General features: G+C 38.7%; 1 protein-coding gene and 1 non-coding gene across 2 annotated transcripts in view; both read left to right on the top strand.

The window, feature by feature from the left end:
- LOC145661962 (forkhead box protein O-like) overlaps positions 1-14,658 on the top strand; it is a 583,915-nt gene that overhangs the window by 440,792 nt on the left and 128,465 nt on the right. The gene's annotated exons all lie outside the window — the stretch shown is intronic.
- On the top strand, positions 8,382-8,456 carry TRNAR-UCG (transfer RNA arginine (anticodon UCG)). The gene has a single exon. It is a non-coding gene; the product is annotated as a tRNA-Arg (tRNA).

The raw sequence follows: 14,658 nt of genomic DNA on the forward strand, positions 1-14,658 counted from the left end.
TGTGTAAAGTTTTAGTTGGGAAATAGTCGTCCATTTTGTGCTAAAAGATTCCACACACACACACACACACACACAAAGTTCCTATAAAAATAGTTGATAGATGATGTGCTATTGAACATACATCGACATGATGGTGCGTCGCCGCACTTATCACTTAACAAAGCTGCGGCTGAGGACTTCTTCACATCGCAAGTCCCAGATTCCTTTTGCCACGGAATCCAATCGCTAGCTGAATGATGGAAAAAATGTATGGTTGCAGATGGCAACTATTTTGATTGATCAAGTGTCGTAATTTATATATATATTTAAAATTTCGGAAGTGACGTACTTGGAGTGGGCTTTTCATTCGCATCAACGTAATGCAAAATTTACTTAATATTTTCTAACGTGTGTTACAATAGCATGTTTTCGAATCTGGTATCTCTTACATAAAACTCCACGAATTCGCAACAGAAATTCAGAAACTCTACAGGAGTAATCTTAATCTTAACTATATATAAAACTACATGAGCTGACATAAATTAAATCGGTACTTCCGGTTGACGTGGAAAGTTGAAATTTGGCATGATTGTAGCTTTCAGAGACTAACCTACAGAAAAATTGCGAAAAGTAAATATTTTTAATTTTTAGGGGGTCTAAAGGAGGGATGAATAATTTCCCCATGTTATTTATATGGGTGTTTTTTTAGACCTTAAATCTCATGTTTTAGGTACTTGGACTTGGAATAAAAACTTGAAATTCGGTATGCTTGTACGTTTTCGTTAGCGTTAACTAAGTAAATTGCTAAAAGTAAAAAATTTCCAACTGTAGAGTGGTTTTATGGAGAACTGAAAAATCTTTCTCGTGTTATTTATATAGAACACCTTTTACACCCCCAAATTATTGGGCACTTCCTGTAGGGTTACAATGACTAAATTTGACATGATTGTAGCTTTCTAAAACTAACCGACAGAAAAATTGCCAAAAGTGAATATTTTTAATTTTTAGGGGTCTAAAGGGGAGATGAAGAAATTTCCCATGTTATTTAAATGGGTCTTTTTTTTGTACCTATAATCACATAGTTTAGGTATTGGAATAAAAACTTGAAATTCTGTATGCTTATACGTTTTCGTCAGTGTTAACTAAGTAAATCGCTAAAAATAAAAATGTTCAACTATAGAGTGGTTTTATGGGGAACTAAAAAATCTTTCCCATGTTATTTATATGGGGCGTCTTCTACACCCCAAAATGTTTAGGCACTTCCGGCAGGATTAGAATGATGAAATTTCCTTTCGAACGATGATGGGAGAGAAAACAAGCATTGTAATCAAATTCTAGGTTTCAGCGGATGTCCACGTTTCATAGCCCTTACATCCGAAAATGTTATTTTTGGATGGTTGTCCGTTTGTTAGTTCCGATTTATAGCATACTCACCTAGAGGCCGTACTCTTCAAAGTACTTCGAAACAAATTATAAACTTAAGGTTCTTGTAAGATTCTCTTTGGGGATTTGTATTATTTTCTTCCTATCCCTCAAAATAAGAATAGTTTACTGGAAGGTAAAAATGAAAGAATTGTTTATCCCTCAAGATCGACTGTCAACAATTTTATGTATATTTGATAAATCAGTATTTCATTTACAACCTATCATAATCATCATATTATAAGTATTCTGTCATTATTTGCAGGTCTCTTGCCAAACTGAAAAACTTCACATACGATTTTCTGTTTTGATGCAATTGAGTTCTGTTGATTTTGAGTTTAACGTCCTTTCAGCAGCGAGGCTATATGAGACGGGACTTACTGATTAACGTGGACTTCGAACCACATGAGCTCCCGCCGGGTACCAAACACGGGTTTCCCACGCCAAAGGTGCGCACTCTAACCTCTTAGCCACGGGGAAGCTCTGTTTTGATATAGTCCATCAAATGTAACCTTCTTCGCCCCTCTCTTTTATTTCTGCCTATCTAGCATGATGCAGTTCCTTCTCAGCCAATACCCCACCCAGTTTCTCTTTCTCTTTTCAGTGACGTCTAATATTGTTCTTTTCTCGCGCACTTTTTCTAACACCTTCTCATTTGTTTTCTGTTCAATCCAACTAATTCCCTCCATTCTTCTTCACATCAACATTTCGAAGGCTTCTAAGAGTCTTTTGCCATCACTTTTACGTAATGTCCATGTTTCTGCCCCTTATAGTACAATACTTCACATGAAACATTTTAATGTCATTTTAACTCTTTATTCAAGGATCCACAACATATAGTTTCCTTCCTCCTACATGCTTCTTTCGTCATTCCTATCCTTGCTTTTATTTCACGTTCGTCATGTCAGTACTAATAATACTACCCAGGTATCGAAAACTAGTTGATAGGTATATAGTACAATCCTATAGTATGGTATAAATCGTTGAAGGAGAAGAATGAGTGACATCAACACAAACTCACATTTTAAAAAAAATAAAAAAAAGAGGGAAGAAAAGAAAGGAAAATCTAACGAAACGTACTTTGGCTCTTGATTCTAAATGATATACTAAATATACTTTAATATAAAAACTCAAGTAATTAATACTAATGATTAGTAAATGGTCACAAAAAAATGTCATTTTTTCACGAGCATCCGCAGTTTGATCTGTCGTCCACTAAGAAATTAAAAATATACCCACGAAAAACTACGTATATCAATGCGAATATCCGAGAATATATTCGCATGCACAAAGTGATGGTTTCATTATACAGAGACAGCATTCCACTTACGTAAAGCACTTCGTATAGTATCAATATGATAAATCTCTGACATGTTTCGCTATTGTTAATTGGTCAAATTTAAACTATCCGAAATTCAGTAGCGAATTAGTCTTTATCACATTATATTTAAAAGGCTGTAGGAAAAGTAATAATAAACAATATTTATTTGTCTCTTTGACAAGTTTGTATAAATAAACAAATAGTGGAAAATAGTTTCAACTATTCACTCCAGTTAACTAATGTAGTATTTATTTACAACAATATTCAACTAATTGAATAGAGAACCAAAACTATCATTTTTTAAAAATTTTCACATGAATGAGCAACTATATTGATATATTGTGGGTACCCCATCCACACATAGAACCATGTCACATACACACTCTTGTGTTCTCCTGGTTGCCCTTCGATGAGAGGGAAGGGGAAGCGGTAGCAATTGATAGTCAGGTGAGAGGAATAAAATTCTTCTCGTTCAATTAACACAAGAGCGCCACTTAGCCACATAGTTTTGTGTTTTCATTGCAGCCCTGAAACACATTCTAACCGCAGCTGTAAATAACAAAATACCTGCAAAACGTTGTATCTGTAGCTCTTTCAGTAACTATTAGAGCGTGTGTTCTCTATTGTTTTTCTGTGCTGTGAAGTGGCCCCTAACAAGTAGATACGATTTCTCTATTGGCGGGCGTGTTGTTTCAAAAGAGGTCTTCTATAGAAACAGCTTCAGTAAGCTTTTAAAGAAAAAAAAGTTTTATGTGAGTACTACAATCTTTGTAGTGTGCCATTCCTGCATAATTCTTAACAAGATTCATGTTATTAATCCTATGTTTGATTCGAGTCTTTCATTATATTAACTAGTGTCTCGTCTCTCGTCTAGAAATTTCTCGTCTCTTCTCGAAAGTGAGACAAGAATCGAGACTATAAGTACATTTTCAAATTATTGTCTCATATTTGAGACGAAATGAGAAATTTCTCGACACTGTTTCAGTCTTACATGATTCATAGTATACAAACTATGAAGAGATACAATAATTGTACGAACACAATGAAGAGAATTTGTCAACTTTAAAAATACCCAAGTCATTACACAATATACTCCAATAATAAATATGGTTTAGATGTTATGTATATTACATTCTTCGTGGACTTGTGGCGCGAAAGGATTCTAATAACTTTTAAGTGAAACTAAGAGAAAAGCTAGAGGAAAAGGTAAATTTAGAAAATGAGACGAGAAAATCTTTCCCAAAATCGAGACAAGACGAGAAAGAATTATCTGAGAATCGAAACAAGACGAAAAAGAGTTCTCCAAGAGTCTAGACAAGACGAGAAAGAATTCTCTGAGAATTGAGACAAGACAAGAAAGAGTTCTCTGAGAATCGAGGTAACACGAGAAGGAATTCTCTGAGAATCTAGACAAGACGAGAAAGAATTCTCTGGGAATTGAGACAAGACGAGAAAGAATTCTCTGAGAATCGAGACGACACGAGAGTACTACAAAAATTTACGAGACGATAAAACCTTATATCATATCTCGCCTCGTCTTGTAAGCAACACTTCTCTTGACCCATACTAGCTGTGTCCACTTCTGCTCCCTATTAATATTAAATCAGAATATATTAATATAAGGTGGAGAACCGGAACAGGTATCGTGGTACTGTAATCTTAGTCTATTTAAGGCGAGACAGTTTGGCGAGGAATGGCCTATACTGTTAGAACTTATCTTGCATGATGGTTTATGATCCCGTTAAGTTCACCGAATTCAAGCCTTAATCGTGGTTTGGAGCCAACATTAATAATAAATTCAATCCTTCATAACTTCGGTGTTGCGTAAGAACATAGAACACAGAAAATCGAGCCACAAGGGTGAGTTATAAATCTTATAGTATTCTCGTACACAACATATCTGTATTTATTACAGTACAATATAAACAGGTTAACAATCAAATTTGCAGTTCCTCAATGCTATGTTGATACTGCGTATAGTTCTTAGAGGCAAAAACGTCAGCCTCTATTGTTTCCACTTCCTACTGGTTCCTGAATCATCTTGATTTCAGGTAGTAACCCGAAGGGGTCAGGTCGGATGTGGTATCAGTTTGATGACATCAAGTTCCTAAATTTAATATTTGCGTATTTCGAACGGAATGTGGTTTTACGTTTTTGTGTTGCAGAAAGGGGCGCTTTCGGTTGATCAATGTAGAATTTTTTTGTCTAATGTAGGATACATCTGCTCCAACTGTTTGGAATAAAGGTTGGCATTGCTGGTGCGACCACTTTGCAGTTGTCGGCACATATCCACTTTCCTGTGTCCCTGAATTGGGATTAACTCATGTGACACAATGCGACAGCTCTTAGCGGGTTTCCCGAGTAGGTGAAGGTGAAGGTGACGCGCTGCAGTGGACTAAGACATGCTGTGTTTGTTTGACAATTGTCGTGTACTGGAAGAGGGATTTTTCGCAATGGCATGTCATATGAACTTAGAATCTGTTTTCCTGGGACGGCCGGATGGGTGATCTTCGACATTTTTACAATCTGTACGAAATTTTTGGAACCAAGAGTTGCTGTGCTGTTATTCATTGGAAATTCTCTTCTTGCATGATAAGTATTTTTGGGTTGCCGGAGTTCGAACTCATATAGTTCCGTATCAGACGTTGTTGAACCCTCACCATCACTTGCACTAAAAACTGACTGAAGATACTGACGAAGTGGCAGCCTTTGTGTTAAATAATCCGTTTGCCACTACTTTTTTGTCCAGTTTGACCTCGTACTTACGGTGGATCTCGGCGTATACACGCACCTGCTATTTGGATTGGTGGAAATAGATGTTCAAAATTGCAAATGACCTCAGGCTCTCAAGTAGCCAAATGAATAAAGATTTGCCTAAGATTAGATCTTCGCTATCTAGCAAAACGATATCATAGCAATGAAATAAAATTAGTGCTCAAGTGGTTCGGATCCCAGTTCTGTGTCTTATGTAGCCACGGTGTTGAAAGGAGCATTTAACTTCAAATTAAGCAATCAAGTATTTTGAAACTACGATAAACATAACTATACTATTTCCAAGTTGTCCTTCATGAAAGTAAAACTTACCTTCAACGATCTTATTAACAGATAAATCTTAGTAATGGAAGTTTTGTATTCATTTTAAATCTACAATAGGTTGCCCAATTTCTGATTGCTCTCTATATATGCGTTTGTGAAAGAGGTATCGTATCGCAGTTTGGTACACAAAATTATAGAATTCGGAAACTAAAAATTGCATCGCATTTTGTGATGCATCTATGATCGTAATTTACGCCGAAATGAGGCATTGTTACGAAGGAAAAGAGCACAATATAGTTTTTCCCTCACGACAGAAAGATTTTGTTTTAATCCTATATAGCTTTGATAAATCTTTCCTCGAAAACCTGATTTTTTCCCCCCTTAAGATGCCTCTTTGGTTCTCAATATCACATACGAATCCACTACGAACTAGACATCATTACATTGGAGACCTGGTCGTAGAATTTACGACAAAAATACTACGACATTTTATTTGTAGTATATAAATAATAAATCCGCCCAATGGGCTTTCCAAATGCAAAATTTCAGTTCATTTTTCGGAAATGAGCTAACTAGAAAAATTACGGAATTTTAGCAGTACTCCCTTTTCTATCTTTTGTTTTAAGATCTGGGGTAAGGAGTTCATAAGTAATATAAGTAAAATAATATAAGTAATGGCCCGGCAAGAGTTTGACCGTGAGGTTTTGGGCGGCGAGGTTTTGTCCCGCGAGGTTTTGGGTGGCAAGGTTTTGGCCACGCGAGATTTTGGGCGGCGATATTTTGGGCACACGAGGTTTTGGACTGCGAGATTTTGGGTGGCGAGGTTTCGGCCGCGAGATTTTGTCCGTATCCCGTTTGAACATACCTTGGCGAAACTCCCTGTATATCTCCGCAGCGGTGTGGTATGGTGCATACATTCATATACACTTTCTGTTTCCTGTTCTTAAGGAATCAGCTGCTGAAGTTTGAACATACCGCAGCAAAACACCCTGTGTATATATAAAATTTTGCTATCGTTTGAGGATGAATTTAGCTGTCTGAGAATGCGCTTCATTGAATGAACAGTAACTACAAAAGAAGATTAAACGGAGAGGGGGAGTAAAAGGAGATGGAGGAGGGCTGAGGAGAATGTGTGTTGTTTCCCAAACCAATTCGTGGACGAGGGACACTCTACTGAAACAGAAGTAAAGCGAAGCAGGAAAACTTTCTTTGGTTTTTTCCTAGTTTCCCTCATTCTCCCGTTTCTTTTTCTTTCGTCCATGCTTCCAATTTCTCTCGTCTTTCCTTTTCTTTTTTTCTTCTTTTTTCCTGGTGCACCCTTCGTTTCTTCATCTTCATCGTCTTCTCTTGCCCCGCGACCTTATCACGGGAAATGGAGTTTTTATGTGGCCATTCTGCCGATCATTTTAAAGATACTCACCGAATGGGGTCGCTGCGACTTCGGGAGTGCTTCACCCGAGAACTGGATGGACACCGTCGCGCTCCTCTCGTTTCTTTACTTCTATCTGTCCGTACCTTACTAACTCGGACACTTTGATCACTATACCCCCTACTTTCTTAGAGTAGGGGGATATAGCTATTTCTCCATTCTCCACGTAGTCAACCTTCTGTCTTGAAGCGAAGAAGGGCGCCTATATTCTCTCTCTCTCTCTCTCTCTCTGATATTCTTCTCAGCTCGATATGAATCGTTCTCTTCAATAGCGCGATTTGCCCCTGTGCTATTGATGAACGAGCAAATAAATTAGCTGGCCATTTTGATCGGTTTCTTTTGCGCCGGTCACTTCTCTTCAAAGAATGGCAGAAAGTTGATGAAGAGAGACAAGAGAAGAGAACGTTAGAAGATATGACAACAAAGTATACTTTTTTAGATGAATCAGTATCCAACATAATACTGAATCCAACATATCCATCATATCCAACATAACACATTTTCAGTTAAGACATGGATTTTTAAAAATAAATCTATTCTAATATTGTTGATGTTTCATATTAATTTAGGGTTAGGCAGATTAACATGCTTCGCATCCACTTTCAAGTAATTAACTTTGCCAATCAGTATCTTTCGGATTTTTTTAGGATTTAAATTTCTGGGCCGTTGTCATCTATGGCCATTTAGCCCCTCATCTTTGTGGGATGACATCCCTCGGCGAGCACACTATTCGGCGAAAGAGAAGGAAGGAAGTGGCCTGGGACCTATAAGTTAGGTACCACTACGGCATGTGCCTGGTGTGAATGAAGAAAACTTCATTTGAGGATGGCTATCCTGAAAAAAAGCTTTTCACACTTTTTCGACCGAGTGCCCCCATCGGGAATCGAACTCTGGGCCGTTCGCACCGAAGGCGAGAATGTTAGTCAGTATCTTTGGTGAGAGTACTAGAAACTTTTAGGAGGAGAGGAGATCAGTGGCGTATTTAGCCCGTGACCAGGGGGCATAAGCCCCCAATTTTTTGAGTTAACTAATTTAAGTATTATTTATGTATTTTTGAAAATTTATAGTAAACTCATGATGCTCCTATCTTAGTCTGGTTTCAGGCTGCTTCCCCCAGGTTTTGCCTTCTAGATCTAGCACTTGAGGAGATATACATCAACAGTTTTCCATTTTTAGTCTGAAGAAAATTCCTATGGCCCCGCGTAGCGTAGTCGCTAACGCTCTCGCCTTCGGTGCGAGCGGTCCCGGGTTCGATTCCCGGTGGGGTCACTCGGTCGAAAAAGTGTAACAGCTTTTTCAGGTTTTCCTGGGTTTTCCTCATTCACACCAGGCAAATGCCGGGGTGGTACCTAACTTATAGGTCCCAGGCCGGTTCCTTCCTTCCCCAAGCCTTTCTTCCTTCCCTTTCCCCGGATTGTGTGCTCGCCGAGGGACGTCATCCCTCAAATCGTGAAGGGCTAAATGGCCTTAGATGCCGAAAGCCCAGAAATACAAATCCTAAATCCCTGAAGAAAATTCCTAGGCTTGTAAAAGGGGGACGGTTGGTCAATGGTAGAAAGCTCACCTCTGATACAAGGATAACTGGTTCGATACCGGGCAATGTGAGTCTGTGGTGGACAGTATCGTGTTCGTGGATTTTCTCGGAGTTCTTCCATTCCCGGTTCCATTCCATACCAGTTACTATTATTAGCTCCCGACGTAAGCGTATGCATGTGTAGGTATATGTGATACTTTTTAATTTCTCGGTAATTACTGGCCGGATCTAAACGAAATTTGGTGGGGAAGTAACTCATCGTCTAAGGAATGAAGATCGCTATACTTGGCACTAGGCACCGGCTCAGCTCGCCAACGGCGGCTGGTTTCACAGCTTTGCACACCGGGAGCATCTGAGTTCGTTCCCCCGACTGTGTTCTCCTTGTTTCATGAACATTCACTTTCATTAATCTCCCACTTCCTTTACCCTACAGGGCAGGGGTAAAAGTGAGAGGGAACGCGGAAGGACGCCGTTACCACACTTTTAAAAAATATCTATGGTGTCACTCCACTTCCCATGGCTAAAGATAGGCACGGAGGACGGTGTGGTGTCATGCGTTCCCCTACCTTTTCAGATCCACTTTTACCCCTATTACAGGGCATAAACGTGGGACGTAAAACCAGAGATTTCACTTCACTTTCTAAGGCTTCTAGTTAAATTATAAATTGTGTTGTCCTGAAAAGATATACAATTTTGAACGCTTTGATTATCTTGTATTGCAACTGAATATGTGCCCTGTACTGTAGAATTCAAAGCAATTCAAAGTATACATTCGGATGAGCATGTCTATACGAATTGTTTATGATTCTTTGACGCAGGTGATGACATGATTTTATTTCTTCTTGGTATTCCCGCCACACCTAGAAAAATCCATTGGTTACAAATCAAGACTTCGTGGTAGCAATAAATGTCTTAGGTCTACCATGGCAGCCGAGCAATGGGACCTCCTCTGTAAATTTTTTTTCTAGGAATCGTTGACCGCTAGTATACAGATATGCAATCTGATATTGCTGCTACCTGGTTAGTGATATATGGTTATTATTTTACGAATTCACAGAACACACTATTGTAGAGCAACAACAACAACAAATATTTTTAAACTTCGGAAATTCCTTTCCTCGGATACTATGTATATTTTTATTTCTTTAGACCACGCTATTATTATTATCATCTCTATTACAAACAACAGCTTCATTGGAAATTTTTCGAATTCGTCAATCAGTCTATATAATTCTTCATCGAATCATAGCTGCAAACTTTAGCAAGCTCTATACGCTTTTAGATATGTATATATATAGGCGCAGATCCAAGGGGAGGGCTATAGGGGTTATAGCCCCCTTGACGCTCAGGTATACACTGGATAAAATGAGCTTCAATCCTAGTTTCTTTACACTGGATAAAGCGGCAAACTATGATTTAGCCCCTTCCTTGATCATATCCTGGATCCGCGGCCGTTGGCGGATACAGGGGGGCTATAACCTCCTCCCCTTGACGCTGAGGTATACACTAGAGACTTGCACGGGCCGGGCTTGGGCGGACCGACACTGTTATTTCTTTGGGCCGGCCGGGCTGGGCTGGGGCCGATCAATTGCAATTTTTTAATAATTATTGACTTTCGTTAAACGATAATTGGAAAAAGCCAAACGTTGAAGAAGTGTGTCCGTGAAAAATGTTACAAAGAATGCTTTGAATAGTTTGTGTTGCTTAGCGGGTCCACTTTCACTATAGATGATTGCAGGCATTATGCGATAAATTGAGCTCTGACCTTGACTGAACTCAAAATATAACAAGAAGGGGTGGGAATGTTTTGCCTGTCGTTAAACAATATTGCTATCTTCACTTTATGTTAAAAATCAATTAAGTTAGATTTTTGTTACAGGGAATGGAGTTTTTGTTCTCTCGATGACAAGCAAAGTTCTAGGACGCATTGGTACCATTCGGCAGGCAAGCGCCAGGTTGTGAACCAGAGTTTAGAAAATGTTTCTGAGGTTAGGTCAAATTTAGTACTAAATTTTGAGAAACATTGGAGCTTGAGCTAATTTAAAAAAAATATCGGGCCGGGGTTGGGCCAAAAACTTTTAAAATTTATCGGGCCCGGGCCGGGCTTGGGCCAAGAATTTAAAAAAAAAACTTATCGGGTCGGTCCGAAAAATTCGGCCCTTGCAGGACTCTAGTATACACTGGATAAAATGGACTTCAATTCTGTTTTATACTGGATACAGCGGCAAATTATGGTTTAGCCCCTCCCTTGATCATATCCTGGATCCGCCACTTGACATATATATATCTATATCTATATCTATCTATCTATCTATCTATCTATCTATCTATCTATCTATCTATCTATCTATCTATATATATATATATATATATATATATATATATATATATATATATATATATATATATGATAGAATATAAACACCAAAACTTTACAAAAGAACATGACTTAATATACATATTAAGACACCTATAAGCTTCACAACTATATTTGCTTTCGTTTAGAAGATATGCTACGCTACCTGTCACGAAGAACAACCTTGAAGTAAAGATTTTCCTTTTATTTGTAATATGAAGATTAATTTTAGGACTTCGCTGAAAAAATAAAAAAATGAACCAAACCGAACTTTCTAACTTAAATACATATTCAGACAGGTCAGGGAATAATAAAAACGAAAGGAATTTTTTTCTATATTTAATGAATAATTCATATTCCAATTTACCTATCACATGTAGTTTCAAGTCTATGCTGCAAGGAATACAGTGTTATACATGTTAAGTACACTATGATTTCTAAAGGAAGGTATCTTGTAATATTATAATTGCTCTAAAATGCTTTCGTAATTATGTATAATTGTACATAACAAGGTCCATTTTTTTTATTTTAAAGTGGGAACTCCCATTAGTTGTTTCAGTATTACATAACACAATAGTCTGATGGAAATGGAATACCACAACTCACTAACGAAATAGATAATTGCAATATATTTCCCATATTTTTATAATTTATTGCCTTTCTTTTTAACTTAAGCAATTATAAATGGCGTAAATTGTTTCTGCTGTGTGGCTGCTTTCTTTTTTTCTGTACTGTAATTTCTACAGTGTGACTATAAAGTTTTGAGTCTACACCAGACGGCGCCGTAGCACGAACTTATCGCCGTTTTCGGTGGTTCGTATCCTACCGATTCCCTCAAGCAGTAATGGCCAATTTTAACGCACTGCGGGCCAGAATAAAATAGTAACCACACTTGGTGCTCAATTTTAATTTCCTCCCGCCCCCTCCCGAGACTACGGTTCACTGAGCGTAGGTCATATGTTTTCTGAAGCTTCAGTGCATTCTCCGTATCCTGCTTCTTGTTTGATATGTCCAGGCCAATAATACACTAACATTTAAAAGTAAGTAAAGGTGACGCAGAGCCGCTCTCATTTGAAATTTCAATATTGGGCAGGCACGAAAGCTTCAGGTGGATTGCGGGTGAGGAATCGCAATCCACCTGAAGAATTGTAAGAGGATAGAATACCATTTAATAAGGGGTCTGCCTTTTAAGTACAGTACGGACGCGACTAGACGTCAGAGCATGCTGGAACCAATTTGAAGTCGGTAGTGTGAGATTTGACCTTGAAAGCGCTCCAAGCGGCAGTTCTCTGCTGGCTTCAGTTAAGGCATGAACATGCGCAGCGTGGACGTCTGCAAAGAAGTATGTGCAAGAGCAAAATGCAGCAAAGCATTGAACAGCGTTACGCAATCACATTTTGTGTTCGCCTTGGAAAATCTGGTGCATCAACACTGAAAATAATTCGGCAAGCGTACCGCAGTGAAAGTTTGTCACAAGTTCAAGTTTTAGGTGGCAAAACGTTCAAAAAAAGGCCGGAAGAGCGTGAAAGACGAACTCCGCCCAGATCACCCGTCAACTTCAAGAACCGGAGTTAACGAACAACGTATGAAAGATTTGCTGCCCTCGGATCGGCGTTTAAGTGTTCGTTTTATCGCGGATACGCTAGGAATCGATAAAATAATTGTTCACAAAATCATCATCGAGAATCTTGGGATGAGGAAGATTTGCGCCAAGCTCGTCCCGAAAGTTTTGACGAACGAGTAAATGTAAAACCGTGAGGCCGTTTTGAAAGATCTTTTGGAACGCACTGAAGAAAACCCTCAGTTTTTGGACAATGTCATTACCGGAGATGAAAGTTGACTCTTCGAGTATGACTCCGAAATAAAACGGCAGAGCACCGAATGGCACACTCCCAGTCGCCTCTTCAGAAAAAGCTCGCATGTCCAGGTCCAGAATCAAAGCATTGCTGATTGTGTTTTTCGACAAGAAAGGTGTGTTTCACTCGAAATTTGTGCCTGAAGGACAGACAGTCAATGGCACCTTCTACGTGGAAGTGTTAAAAAAAAGATTGAAGAGACGGATTCTGCCTAGTGTGAACAGAAATTGCCGCCGATTGGAAGCTCCATCATGACAATGCACCATGTCACATCTGCTTCGTGGTTACAGAGTACCTGACGAAAATTGGCATCACAACGATTCCTCAGCCTCCCTACACCCCGACTTTGCTCCTGCAGACTTTTTCCTCTTTCCCAGACTGAAAAAAAAGCCCTCAAAGGATACCACCACGGAACTCTAGATGCTGTCAAAGAGGCTTGGACGCGTGCACTGAAGGCTGTTTCAGTTGCCGACTTTCAGGGAGGGTACTAAGCGTGGAAAACTCGCCTGGAGAAGTGTGTTGATGCTCAAGGAGCATGCTTTGAAGACAACTAAAGATTTGTAGCGATATCTGTAATAAATTTTGTTTTCAGGATTTATTCTATGAGTTACAATTGACCTGTGGAGCAATGTCAGCTGAAAATGAAATGTCTCAGCAATCACAGCACTTCAATAACTAATTTCATTTCGTTATAAGTACGAATGCAAATAATATTGTTCAATGCTGCAACGACGTCCATAATAACTTTATGGTATTCTAATGAAATGGGATCCTATCCTTTTCCAGTCCTCTACTAGCAACCTATTCCAAGCTATCGTGCCTGTGCAGTATTCAACTTTGGAATGTGATAGACGGCTCTGCACCACCCTGTATACAAAATCTGCACTCACATTGAAGAATGGGCTTGATAACCCAATGATTAAGAAAACACTTTTGACAGTTAATTATTAAGTCTCGATTCAGATACATTATGATGGCCAACTATAGACTCTCTGTTATACATGGAGTTAATAAAGGAACAAATCATACATTTTTTTTACTTCTATTTGCAGACTGCAATTTAGCCTAAATAATCCAATCCTTCAACAAATGCTATGCTACAAATCCTATAGTTCAAACATGCATTTAATTCTAACTTTGGATTTGAATATGTTTAAAACTAATTTAATGCTATTAATCTTCTTTTTTTCGACTCAACTGACAAACAGGTTGACTGCCAATTTGATTTGAGGGTACTGGTCCCAGGAGGTCATAAATTTCTTCTAACCTTTGGCTCGATTATGGATAGTTATATCACATTTTTGTCGCAATACTTTGTTTCTCCCGGAAATGTACCAATGGGAGCCGAGTGCCATATGTGATACTCATGGTCTCACAATAAGTTGTAACAATGAGCATCGTATATGATCCTCAAGAACCTGAATAGGTTAGTAATTTGTGATACCAAGCATGAGCATCATATATGGTGCTCATGGCCCCACAGAGAAATAAGGTGAGCACCACATATGATGCTCATGGCAGTTAAGTAGTAATAACTACAAATTCTGTTTTAATCTTTCGCTTACTGTCAGCCGACAGCACCGACCAGCAACACTATGTGACGCTCTGAATCTTCTTGCAGTGATGCCAATGGGGAACCTTATAAAATTCCATTTCGAAAGGCAGAAATTCCCATTTCGCTCTTAAATTTCCCATCGCGCTATATTAATTACATAATTTTTAAAA

The sequence above is a fragment of the Thermobia domestica genome, chromosome 1 (assembly GCF_964235325.1).
Source record: "Thermobia domestica chromosome 1, izTheDome1.hap1.1, whole genome shotgun sequence".
Taxonomy (NCBI): Eukaryota; Metazoa; Arthropoda; class Insecta; order Zygentoma; family Lepismatidae; genus Thermobia; species Thermobia domestica.